At 44.5% G+C, this 13,632-nt stretch overlaps 1 long non-coding RNA gene across 1 annotated transcript in view; it reads left to right on the top strand.

Annotated features, from left to right (window-relative positions):
• The window catches only part of LOC139032020 (uncharacterized), a 36,995-nt gene that overhangs the window by 8,526 nt on the left and 14,837 nt on the right, over positions 1-13,632 (top strand). The window contains exon 2 of the long non-coding RNA XR_011484554.1: positions 3,440-3,674. This is a non-coding gene — a long non-coding RNA (uncharacterized lncRNA). The remainder of the gene's footprint in view (positions 1-3,439; positions 3,675-13,632) is intronic.

The following is a 13,632-nucleotide window of genomic DNA, read 5'->3' as shown; positions in this document are numbered from 1 at the left end:
ACTGACTTGGCTTGAATCTTGCATTTAGCTGTGCAATCCTAGTCACTTAACTTCTCTGTGCCTCAGTTTCCTAACCTATGAAATGGGCTAGTAGCAATCCTATGTTTTTTATGAGAATTAAATAAGTCAATAAAAGTGCAAAACTAAACCATACTAGTTTGCATATAATTTTGCAGGTTGAGTATTGAATAACCCCCAAAAGTTCTCTGAACAGACATTCAGGATGCAATAAATTGACGGGAGCAGTGCTTGGCACTTGGTAAGTGTTCATAGTTGCTACTACTATTGTTAGAAAAAGTAACACAGATTACTTAGCCTCAGAAATACATGTAAAATGACACTGTGGAGTGTGAAGGACAGGCTCAGATAGGAAGTAGGCATTAACACTAGAGATAAGGCAGAAATAAATCTAAGGCATCCTAAGGTAGGTATCTTCAAACTTCATCAAAGAAAAGCTAAATGACGTACAAAAAGCCTTCAAGGAAGGAGGAATCTATTCAAACTAGTAAAGTCAAAGAAGGCTTCACAGGGAAGCTGGCATCTGTGTTTATCCTTGACGGACCTGTCAGAGAGACAAAGGTGAGAGTCTGCAGAAAGTCATGACAAGCAGAGGGGACACTGAAGAAATGAAGATATTTGACATCAAGAAAAGTCAAGAAACTTTGCAAAAGTAGAAATAGTAAAAATTGTTAATGCCCTCTAGAAGGACTTAGGTACCATTTTAAGAAGTTTGCAGTCTATTGCATACATCCTGGGGAGCCAGTCAATGACAAGATAAGCCCTTGGTTTGAACGAGAGGACATGCAGATACGAGGGGGATGGCTGGGACTCATACAGACCCAAAACCTGAAGGAGGCTCTGGGAGGTTAATTTCAGCCCAAGGAATCCCTAAAACAGCTACCAAATAACTTCTCTCTGGAACAAGAGACCAAGGAAGCAAGACCCCAAAGGGATGCTGAAAAAACTTCTCTCCTTGTTTTGGGCTATCGCCTGAAATTAAGATGACTGATGACTTTGCAGAACTCCTAAAGGCCAACTTCTTATCTGGATCAGTTGTCCTGATTCAGGCATTTAAAATTTATAAATGGAGTCAGTCTGCAACTCCGGAGAGCCTTGCTGACGGTTCCAAAGAACTTGGAAATCTGTCTCAACCTCGCAACTTTGGAGACATCTTGGACTTTCCTTTTTTGTGATGTCTACAGTCATTCTCTACCCTTTTTTTGCCTAAATGCAATAAGTATTGTAGTGGCTGAGAAGGCTTCCCTGCTGGCTTAGACTTCCTCGGTGGCTCAGGCAGTAAAGAATCCACTGCAATGCGGGAGACCCGGGTTTGATCCCTGGGTTGGGAAGATCCCCTGGAGAAGAAAATGGCAACTCACTGCAGTATTCTTGCCTGGAGAATCCCACGGACAGAGGAGCCTGGTGAGCTACAGTTCATGGGGTCAGAAAGAGTTGGATAGGACTGAGCTACTAAGCATAACACAAGAAGGCCATAGCTACTGAGAACAGCTCAGTGGTAAAACCCAGCCCCACAGCATCGACCACCCAGTCTTCACTGCATCGTTCCATAAGTCCATGGAATGACACCCATGACCAATTATCTAAATGCCCTATCCATGGGCCATCACTTTCTATCACTGAGTTCTGTTGGTTTGGTCTCTGTCATTGTTTGTAATCATGTATGTATTGGTTATTTCCTTTCCTTTTGCTTGTGTCTGCCATGAAATTATAAGTTCCATGACTGCTGGTGATATGTTGGTTTTAGCCACCCATGTGCACTCACAATTTAGCATGCTGCCTGGCACTTGTGGGTGTTCAGTATATTTTTGTAAAATAAATAGGTAAACACTTATCAGAATGAATTCGAGGAGCTGTCGTAGCAATTTACATCCCTTAATTCTAGGCCAGTCTATCCATAATATATAGATAAAAAGCTATTATAGAGGGATGTGTAAGAGCTATTATTCATTCATTCATTTACTCACTCAGAAAGCGTCTAGTGGGCATTTATTACAAGTCAGCTACTATGCTAGGTCCCGGCCAAACAAAAATGGGAAAAATTGGTAACTGAAGAAACTCCATTTTCAGAAGCCTCTACCCCATAAGGTTCTCTGTCATCACCTTAAATTGTTCAATGTCCAAAAGACCTCAGAGTTGCTGCTGAGGCTTCTGTAATCTACTTCTGACCCATGCCGGACCATGTGGTCAAATGTCAAAGACGTTGCACTCTGGATCCAGTTTTGTCATTTCCTCATTGTGTGAACTAGATTTCACACAATTATTAAATCACTGAAGTTAGCTTTAGTTTCTTTATTTGTGAAGTAGAAATAGCAGCACTAGTTTCATGGGGCCATCATGGGAATTTAGGAAGAATACTTGCTACTCAGTAACAGTAACTAACCCTTACACAACTTTTACGAAGCTTGAGGCTTTTTCCCATGTGCTTTATGAATACTAACTAATTCAATCCTTGCAACAAGGATTGCTCTTATTTTACAGATGAGAAAGCATACACATAAAGAGGCTTGAGTAACTAGGCCAAGCTAACCCACATGGTGGTGGGTGGGGGTGAAACTGAACCCTGGAATTCTGGTCCTCGCTGTTGAGGCTCTCAGCCAATATCGTCCACAGCCTCTTGTGCATCTGCAGCCCAGGTTGTGAACTGTTTGAAAACAGAGAACAGGCCTTTTCTAGTATATGGTAAGCCTTCCCTGGTGGCTCAGGCGGTAAAGCGTCTGTCTGAAGTGCAGAAGACCCGGGTTCTAACCCTGGGTTGGGAAGATCCCATGGAGAAGGAAATGGCACCCGACTCCAGTACTCTCGCCTGGAAAATCCCGTGGACGGAGGAGCCTGGTAGGCTGCAGTCCATGGGGTTGCAAACAGCTGGGCACGACTCAGCGACTTCACTTTCACTTTCAGTATATGGTAGCACAGACATGCAACATACTTTGCCATGAGAAAAGGAAAACATAACTGTGATGAACATGAGCACAGTGTATCATTTGGGACTCTGTTGTTGTTTAGTCGCTACATCATGTCTGACCCTCTGTGACCCCGTGGACTGTACACTGCCAGGCTCCTCTGTCCATGGAATTTTCCAGGCAAGAAAAACTAGAGCAGGCTGCCATTTCCTACCCCAAGAGATCTTCCCAACCCAAGGATCAAATTCGCTTTTCTGGCTTCTCCTGCATTGCAGGCGGATTCTTTACCACTAGTGCCACTGGGTGGCAAGTATCTCACAAGCGCCTGAATGACCATCTGCACTGGTGAAATCTCTATTACACAGACTCTTTTCTAGCATGCTAGGAATTATTATCCAGGATGTCAAGTTTGCCCTCTGTTTTCCCACACCTTGCATTCAGTGCCCCTTCCCTGCCCCCACCCCAGCATCTCTCTCCCTTCACCGCCCTATCTGCCAGAATGCCCTTTGCTTTTCTAGATCTCAGCCACGGACCGTGAGCCCCCAACCCACGGGCTTCCCAGAGAGACTGCAGGTTGGCTGCCAACACTCTGAAGACAGCAAGGCTGCCCAGTCCCCCAAGGCCTGCCAAGGACAGATTTCTACCTGCAACGTGGACCAGGAGAGTCATTCTTGAACAAAGGAACCCCAGAGGCCTGAACTTACTCAGAATTGACTTCTGAGTCCTTCTATTATTGGGACTGACATTTGGAGTGTGAGTATGTTTTTCTTTCATAAAAGCTCTACCTTAATCCAAGATCAAACAATTTATTTTAGAAAATAACTGTACATAATGGTACATTTTCCAGCCCTGGCCAGGTCTCCCCTGTCATTTGCCATCGCCTTTGAAGTATTTAACAGCCGAGGTAACTTGGGGTAGCAACTGGGCTCCTGAAAAGTGCCACTTTGTGTCTCTGCCATTTGCTGGGGACGTATCATTTACCCCTGCTTTTATCATCACACTTTTCGCTTTTATCTGCTTTGTCTTCCAAGTGAATTGTCATTACCTAGTTTTCTACCTTTTTTTTTAAGGGCTGGGGAGGATGTTCTTATGTGAATGGTCTTTAACTCATCCCACTGTTCCCCCACAGTTGATATTTGCATTATTTCTCATTTTTCTCTAATATAACAATTGCATGAATATTCTCATTCTTCCCCCCTTCCCCAGCTCTATGAAGGTATAACTGATCAATAATAATCATATCTCTTTAAGTGGTGCAATGTGATAATTTGACGTGTGTATACGTTGTGAAATGATTCCCACAATCAAGTTAATTAACACATTTGTCACCTTACAACTTTTGGTTGGTGTAGTGATTGTAGATCTTTTTGCACGCCCACATTTATCCACAACAAAATTCTAAAAATAAAATCTTTATAAACCTGTAGTGACATGTTAGGAGCTCAGCTGGTAAAGAATACACCAGCAATGTAAGACACCCCAGTTTGATACCTGGGTCAGGAAGATCTGCTGGAGAAGGGAAGGCTATCCACTCTGGTATTCTTGGGCTTCCCTTGTGGCTCAGCTGGTAGAGAATCTGTGAAAGACCTGGGTTCAATCCCTGGATTGGGAAATCCCCCAGAGAAGGGAAAGGCTGCTCACTGCAGTATTCTGGCCTGGAGAATTCCATGGACTGTATAGTCCATGGGGTTGCAAAGACTGAGCGACGTTCACTTCACTACCAAACTGCCCTATAAATGAATTAGAGGGATAGAGTGCTACCAGCAGTTTCTAATTTTGACTTAGTTGTTATGGATGTAAGCATGATAGATGCTTGTGAAGGAAGTTCATACAGGTCTTCAAAGTATGACTGGAAAAGAAAAGAGTACCTGATTCTCTCTGTTGTTTACACTCTGCAGAAGGACCCAGCAGGTCCCTTCTGTGTCAGCCCCACCAGCTGTCACACATCCACTGCATGCTGGTAACAGGGCATCCACTATACACGACTGTGGCTGGCAGACAAATCCCTGACTCTTTCACAATCATAAGAAAACAGAACAGTGACTATCTGGCATTCATCCTTCAGGCTTGGTTGTAAACGTCACTTCTTTAGAGGGAATTTCTCAACTCCCCAGTCCATGTTTCAGCTTTTTATTGGTCTCATTAACAATACTAAGAGGCCCTGAGAGCTCTGCCTAGAAACTAGCACTCTGAGTACTTTGTACTTATCACATCATGACAAACTAGGTCTGGGTACCGTGATTGTGGTCAGTTGTTCAGTCATGTCCAACTCTGTGACCCCGTGGACTGCCAGGCTCCTCTGTCCATGGAATTTTCCAGGCAAGAATACTGGACTGTGTTGTCACTTTCTGCTTCAGGGAATCTTCCTGACCCAGAGATCAAACCCGTGTCTCCTGCATTTCCTGCCTTGTAGGCAGATTCTTTACCCACTGAGCCAGTTGGGAAGCCCAATTGATAATTGGTATGTAGTAAATATTTCAAAATCTATAGCATATTGTGAGAAGTGTTATCATTTACAAACTAATTTCAAAGTGAATCGATCTTGAGAGTCCCTTGTACAGAAAGGAGATCCAACCACTCCATCCTAAAGGAAACCAGTCCTGAATATTCATTGGAAGAACTGATGCTGAAGCTGAAACTCCAATCCTTTGGCCACCTGATGCAAAGAACTGACTCATTTGAAAAGACCCTGATGCTGGGAAAGATTGAAGGTGGGAGGAGAAGGGGATGACAGAGGATGAGATGGTTGGATGGCATCACTGACTCAATGGACATGAGTTTGAGTAGGCTCTGAGAGTTGGTAATGGACAGGGAAACCTGGTGTGCTGCAGTCCATGGGATCTCAAAAAGTTGGACACAACTGAGTAACTGAACTGAACTGAACTGGTAGCATATTGAGAGAGGTGTCATCATTTACAAACTAATTTCAAAGTGAATTGATGTTTTATATACACGATAAACTGTATGCTTAGTTCAGTTGAATAAACATCTGATGTCACCACAATGCATTAGGTACTAGTTGAGTATCAAGGACTGGGAAGGTTAATTTTATTTATCAACTTGACTGGACTAAGGGGTGCATAAATATTTGGTCACACATTATTCTGGGTATGTCAATAAAGGTGTTTCTGGATGAGATTAACATTTGAATTCAAAGACTGAGTGAAGCAGATTGACACTGATCTATGTGTCTGCTTTTGTGCCAGTACCACACAGTTTTAACTACTGTAGCTTTGTAGTATAGCCTGAATTTTGGGAACGTGATTAGCTATCCTAATGACTGGAAATAAAGTCACTGCTGTGGTTGTTGCTGTTCAGTCACTGAGTCATGTCAGACTCTTTGTGACCCCATGAACTTCAGCATGCTATGCTTTGCTGTACTTCACTGTCTCCTGGAGTTTGCTCAGATTTATGTGCATTGAGTCAGTGATGCCATCCCGCCATCTCATCCTCTATCGTCCCTTTCTCTCCTGCCCTCAATCTTCCCCAGCATCAGGGTCTTTTCCAATGAGTCAGCTCTTTGCGTCAGGTGGCCCAGGTAGAGGAGCTTCAGCTTCGGCATCAGTCCTTCCAGTGAACACTCAGAGTTGGTTTCTTTCAGGATTGACTGGTCTGATCTCCTTGCAGTCCAAGGGACCCCCAAGAGTCTTTTCCAGCACCACAGTTTGAAAGCATCAAGTCATTAAACTTAAATATATTAATGTCTCTATTTCTAGTAATTTAGAGAATAATGATGGGCCATGACATGATCTGACAAGAAAGATATGCAACATCACCCTTGGATGCTCCTGTGCATGCATGCTAAGTTGCTTCAGTCATGTCTGACTCTTTGTGACCCTATGGACTGTAGCCCACCAGGCTTCTCTGTCCATGGGATTCTCCAGGCAAGATACTGGAGTGAGTTGCCATGCCCTCCTCCAAGGACTCTTCCTGACCCAGGGATTGAACCTGTGTCTCTTATGTCTCCTGTATTGGGAGGCAGGTTCTTTACCACTTGTGCCACCCAGGAAGCCCTGGATGCTCCTAACCACCCACTTAAGTATCTGGGTGACTATGCATACTATACTTTTAAACTTTTTTTTTTCCAAACTAACAAATAAAATGAGATGGTTGGCTACTTCCAATGTTACTGGACAAAGGGAAGAAAGAAAAAGATGAGGTCAGGGCCTCAGATTCTCCATTCAAGTGCCACATAAATGACCAAACCCTTCTGTGCATGTCCCAAAGGAGAGGCTTATCTCCTATAGCTGCAGGACTGAGACTGTGGAAAACCAAATCCAAAGTCTCATTCTATGACCAGCAAGCTACAATCTGAGGTGAGGTTCAGCCTTGTAGATGGATTACTGTTAAAGTGAGGACACTCATTGGGAAGAAATGGAATCCTGAAAGTTGGGACTTTCAGAAAGTTGGAATCCTGAAAGTTGGGGACTTGTGGGAAGACCTTGCAGATGCTGGGGACTTTGTGCCCCTATGTTCTGATGAGTCTTTTTACGAGTTCCAGAGGTTTCTTCATCCCCAGTGGGGACTGCTTCTCCATCTCTGGCTGAGGGGGTAACCCTGAGTGGTCTGGGGAAACAGGAATGACCAGCCCTGAGGCAGTTATGTGAGACAGCCCCTGATTCTCCTCGGGACCAACCCCCACCCCACCCACCTTCTAGACCCACAGCTAGACTCAAGTCTGCAGGTTCCTCAAGGTGAGGTGCAAAGCGTGACCCACGACGAAGCACACAAAACTGGAAAGAACTACTTGAGTGTTCTTTTTTCTATTCATTTTTATTGGAGTATCGTGGCTTTACAATGTAGTGCTAGTTTCAACTGTAAGCAAAGTGAATCAGCTATTCCTATACCTATTTCCCTCTTTTTTGGATTTCCTTGTCATTTAGGTCACCACAGAGTGCTGAGTAGAGTTCCCCATGCTACTTAACTTCTCATTAGTTATCTATTTTATACACAGTATCAATGGTGTATATATGTCAGCACCAGTCTCCCAATTCATCCCACCCCTTATCCCCCTTGGTGTCTCTGTGTTTGTTCTCTATGTCTGTATCTCTGTTTCTGTTTGGAAAATGAGATCAGCTGTACCATTTTTCACCCCACTCCAGTACTCTTGCCTGGAAAATCCCATGGATGGAGGAGCCTGGTAGGCTGCAGTCCGTGGGGTCTCAAAGAGTCAGACACGACTGCGTGACTTCACTTTCACTTTTCACTTTCATACACTGGAGAAGGAAATGGCAACCCACTCCACTGTTCTTGCCTGGAGAATCCCAGGGGTGGAGGAGCCTGGTGGGCTGCCATCTATGGGGTCACACAGAGTCAGCCACGACTGAAGTGACTTAGCAGCATACCATTTTTCTAGGTTCCACATAAATGTGTTAATACACGGTATTTTTCTCTTCCTGACTTACTTCACTCCGTATGAGTGTGTCAAGGTCCATGCACATCTCTGCAAATGGCACAATTCCATTCCTTTTTATGGCTGAGTAATATTCCACTGTGTGTGTGTGTGTATATACCACACCTTCTTTATCCATTCCTCTATTGATGGACCTTTAGCTTGCCTCCATGCCCTGGCTATTGTAAATAGCACTGATTGAGTTCTCTAACTTATAAAGACATAATCCAAGGGATATGAGTGGGAACGGGTATTAAGGGTATGGACTATTGGTGAAAGAATCATAAAGTTAGATCAAGCCAGACATTGATATGGGCTGACTGATCTGAGATTCTGTGCTTCGTATTGTATCTCAGGGAGTTAGAAGGGACTCTAAGAGTTTTGTTGGTTGGTTGGCTGGCTGAAACGTGGACATGGAAAAGGTAATCAATGGTGGGCAAACTAGAAATGCCGTATCTTCCTGAATTTAATGTAGATAAAGAGATATGTGGGTTTAGGGAGACTGGCGTGTTAAAGTGGATTTGTCACTTAAGACCTACCCACTCACCTTGTGAGGCTCCAGAAGACATACTTTTCACAATTACTGTGAGAAGAAAAGTTTTGAGGGGGGGGCTCTAGCATCCTTGAAGGTATCTTTGATCACTTTTCTATTTAGACTAGACCTCACAGTGTGAACCACAGTCCCTGAATCAGGAAATCTAAATGCACCAATAGTAATTGGACTCCAGGATCTCATGGCCAAATGGAAACATTCAACTGGCAGCGGCGAGATGGGTCTGGTCACCATCGTGGGCAGAGGAGTCAAATCACCAGTCAGAAGAGTTTAGCTCACCCAGCCCATGATGTTGGCTCTTGATCACGTCGTTCCTCGCAGTGACATGGGAAACCTACTAAATTCTTATTTGCCCTGAATAAACAGCAAAGTTCAAGGTGAAATGAATAGAACTATCGATTGAGTCATGAAAATAGAGACTCACAGCCCCTTTATTAATTCCCAGACTTGAGCCAGTTGACAGACCTGGAATCCCTAAGATTGGTCCTTTCGAGGAAGGATCCCAGTACACTGCCAAAATTTATATTGTTAATCTTTCTCCCACCCGTCTCCAAAGGGATCTGCGAGTCTTTATCATGGTAACTGTGCATTATAGAAAAGGAAATAATCAGACTTTTAGGGGACTACTGAACTGATTTCAAGGAACCCAAAACATCACCAAGGTCTAGTAGCTAGCGGCTGTTGTTGTTGTACAGTTGTTCAGTCGTGTCCAACTCTTTGTGACCCCATGGATTGCAGCACAACACGCTTCCCTGTCCTTTACTATCATGGATTCTTTACCAGCTGAGCTACCAGGGAAGCCACTGTCTCCTGGAGTTTGCTCAAATTCATGTCCATTGAGTCAGTGATGCAATCTAATCATCTCATCCTCTGTCATCCCTTCTCCTTTTGCCTTCCATCTTTCTCAGTATGAGTTGGCTTCTTGCATCAAGTGGCCAAAGTATTGGAGCTTCAGCATCAGTCCTTCCAATGAATATTCAGGGTTGATTTCCTTTAGGATTGACTAGTTTAATCTCCTTTCAGTCCATGGGACTCTAAGGGTCTTCTTCAGCACCATAATTTGAAAGCATCAAATCTTCAGTGCTCAGCTTTCTCTGTGGTCCAACTCTCACATCCATACATGACTACTGGAAAAACCATAGCTTTAACTATACCAGTTAGAGTACAGTCTTATTTAGGTCATGTGATCAATTAAATTTTAGCTCAGGTTCATCTCATCGTGGAGCCATGGGTCCCCTATAGATACCTCAGTTTTGGAATGCATAATTGAAATAGACTTGCTCAGCTACCAGCAAAATTCCTACATCATTTCCCTGACTTGTAGATGGAGGGCTATCATGATGGGAAAGACCAAGTGGAAGTTACTAGGACAGCCTCTGCCTAGGAGAATAGTAAAAACGAAAGAAATGCTACATTCTTGGAGATTAGAGCCACCATCAAGGACCAGAAAGAAATAAGGATAGGGATTCCCACCATATCCCCATTTAACTTGCTTATTTGGTCTGTGCAGAAGACAGGTGGGTCTTGGGGAATAACAGTGGCTTATTGTAAGGTTACCTGGGTGGTGACTGCAATTGTAACTGCTGCACCAGATGCTGGGCTTCCCAGGTGGCAGTAGTGATAAAGAAACCACCTGCCAATGCAGGAGACATAAGAGATGCAGGTTCGATCCCTGGAGTGGGAAGATCCCCTGGAGAAGGGCATGACAACCCATTCCAGTATTCTTGCCTGGAGAGTCTCAGGGACAGAGGAGCCTGGTGGTCTATGGTCCAAAGGGTTGCAGAGTCAGACAGGACTGAAGCAACCGAGCATGCACACAGATACCAGATGTCGTTCCATGGCTTGGGCAGATTAACACATCCCCTGGGACCTGGTTTGCACTGCTGATCCGGCAAATGTTTTTTTCTCTATAGCTGACAATGAGGGTCACCAAAACCAGTTTACTTCCAGTTGGCAAGGCCAGCAATGCGCCTACACTGCTCTACCTTAGATATATGTCCACTGTCCAGCCCTGAGCCATGGTTCACAGGGATCTTCCTCATCTTCCCCCACAAGATAGTAACCTGGCCCATTATGTTGGTGACATTATGATGATTCATTCTGTGAACCATGTGCAGCAACTTCTCTAAACTTATTGTTAAGATAGTTACCTGTAAGATGGTGGGATTTGAATACCATGAAAATTCAGGGATCTTCTATCTCAGGGAGATGTCTAGGGTCCCAGTGGGCTGGGGCATGTGGGGGTATCTTTTCTAAGGTAAAGACTGAGTTCTTGCATCTACTACAAAGAAAAAGATACAGTGCCTAGTAGTAGGGCCTTTGGAGGCTAGATGTTCCTCATCTGGGTGTGTTACCATGACCCGTGTACCAAGTGACTCCTAAAGCTACTAGTTTTGAGCGAGACCCAGAACGAAAGAAGGCCCTGCAGCAGGTCCATACTGCCATTCAGACTGCTCTGCCACTAGGACCGTGTGGTCCTGCAGACCCAGTGATGCTTGAGGGGTCAGCTGCAGGTAGGGATGTTGTTTGCAGCCTTTGGCAGGACTCTCGAGGTGAACTGCAGCGCAAGCCTTTCGGACTAGGGAGCAAAACCCTGCCACCTTCTGTGAATAACTACCCTCCTTTTGAGGAACAGCTCTTGGCCTGCTACCGGGTCTTGTGTGCATGCATGCGCAGTTGCTCAGTTGTGTCCAACTCTTTTGTGACCCCATAGGCTGTGACCCACCAGGCTCCTCTGACCTTGGCTGGAATACGGGAATGGGTTGCCATTTCCTCCTTCAGGGGATCTTCTGTACACAGCGATCAAATCTGTGTCTCCGGCATCTCCTGCATTGGCAGGTGGATGGGGCCTCCCTGGTGGCTCAGTGGGTAAAGAAGCCTACAATGCAGGAGATGCAAGAGACGCAGGTTCAATCCCTGGATCAAGAATCCAAGTCCCTTGGAGTAGGAAAAGGCAAACTGTGCCATTATTCTTGCCTGAAAAATCCGATGGAAAGAGGAGCCTGGTGGGCTACAGTCCAGAGTGTGGCAAAGAGTCAGACACAACTGAGCGACTAAGAACATCTTTACCACTGAGCCACCTGAGAAGCCTGCTACTGGGTCTGAGTGGAGACTGAAGGCTTAGCCATGGCCACCAAGTTACCTTGCAATCAAGGCTGCCAATCCTTCGCTGGCTGCCACCTAGCTCACTATGCCATGAAGTGGGGCATGCACAGCAGTGCTCCATCATCCAGTGGAAGTAGCAAGCTGTCTAACTCTCAAGCCTGGGAGAAGGGCATATGCAAAGTCACAGAAGAAAAAAATCAGCAGAAGGCAATGAGAAACTTCAAATGCCTGAAGAATGAGCACAGCAAAAGAACACAAGCGAAAAATTAAGGAGGCAGAGGAGACAACATTATTCACGTACAGTTTCTGGAGTGAAATAACAGAAATGGTAGGAAAATGATATTATTTTAAATCATATACTGCTTTCTGGTTCCATTGATTAGAAAAAAAAAATACAGGATGTCTTATTGGTGATGGATGATTCAATTCAATGATCCAAGCTATAGTCAGATGTCTACAGTGTTTAGGGGTTTCCCTCACATCTCAGTAAAGAATCTGCCTGCAATGCAGGAGACCCTGGTTAGATTCCTGGGTTGGGAAGATCTGCTGGAGAAGGGATAGGCTACCCACTCCAGTATTCTGGTCTGGAGAAATCCATGGACTGTATAGTCCATTGGGTCATAAAGAGTCGGACACAACTAAGCGAATTTCACTTTCACTTTACAGTGTTTAGAGTTGAGCACCGAGGGTCACAAGGCCCTCAAGGAACTTACAAGACTGCTGTGTGATGCACAACGGAATTACTGAATGGTCAGGATAGCATTGGAGGACACTGGGAGGATGGAGTAATTCATTCCAGTCCTTGGGAACTAGGGAGTCTTCCCATAACAGTGAGCACAACTCTGTGGGTCTTTTCATACTGAAACCATCATATTCATTCTTACTCATCTCTTCTACTGAAATGTCAGCTCCCTTTCCCTGAAAGAGTTGCACAAGAACTGGCCAAGTGTTGCAGAAAGGAATCAAGTGAGACACCATCTGAAAAAGTAGCCAGAAATCTCGTGGCTGTTTCTCACATTACGCATGCGTGCGTGTGTGCTAAGTCCCTTTGGTCACGTCTGACTCATTGCAACCTTAGGGACTGGAGCTCTCCAGGCTCCTCTGTCCATGGGCTGCTCCAGGCAACAATACTGGAGTGGGTTGCCATGTCCTCCTCCAGGGGATCTTCCTGACCCAGGGATCAAACCCGTGTCTCTTATGTCTCCTGCATTGGCAGGCAGATTCTTTACCATGACATGGGTTTGGGTGGACTCCAGGAGTTGGTGATGGACAGGGAGGCCTGGCGTGCTGCAGTTCATGGGGTCGCAAAGAGTCGGACACGACTGAGTGACTGAACTGAACTGAGTGCCACCTGGGAAGCCTTATCTTACATATACTATATTTAAATAAGACTGAAGGATCCTTTTAAAGTTATTTAATAGTTTTCTAATTATAATTGTAGCAATGGTCATTACAGAACGTTTTTTCTTTTTGTTTAACGGGTTGTATACTCTTCTCTGTATTATACTGTTTTTGTTTTGAAGTATAGTTGATTTACTGTGTTGTGCTAGTTTCAGGAATACAGCAAAGTGGTTCAGTTACACATACACAACAAATGCATATATTCTTTTTCAGATTTTTTCCATTATAGGTCATTACAAGATATTGAATATAGTTTCCTG

This window comes from Odocoileus virginianus, chromosome 29 (genome assembly GCF_023699985.2).
Source record: "Odocoileus virginianus isolate 20LAN1187 ecotype Illinois chromosome 29, Ovbor_1.2, whole genome shotgun sequence".
NCBI lineage: Eukaryota > Metazoa > Chordata > Mammalia > Artiodactyla > Cervidae > Odocoileus > Odocoileus virginianus.
Note: the sequence above shows the minus strand (reverse complement) of the source record. Positions and strands in the feature narration are given on the sequence as shown.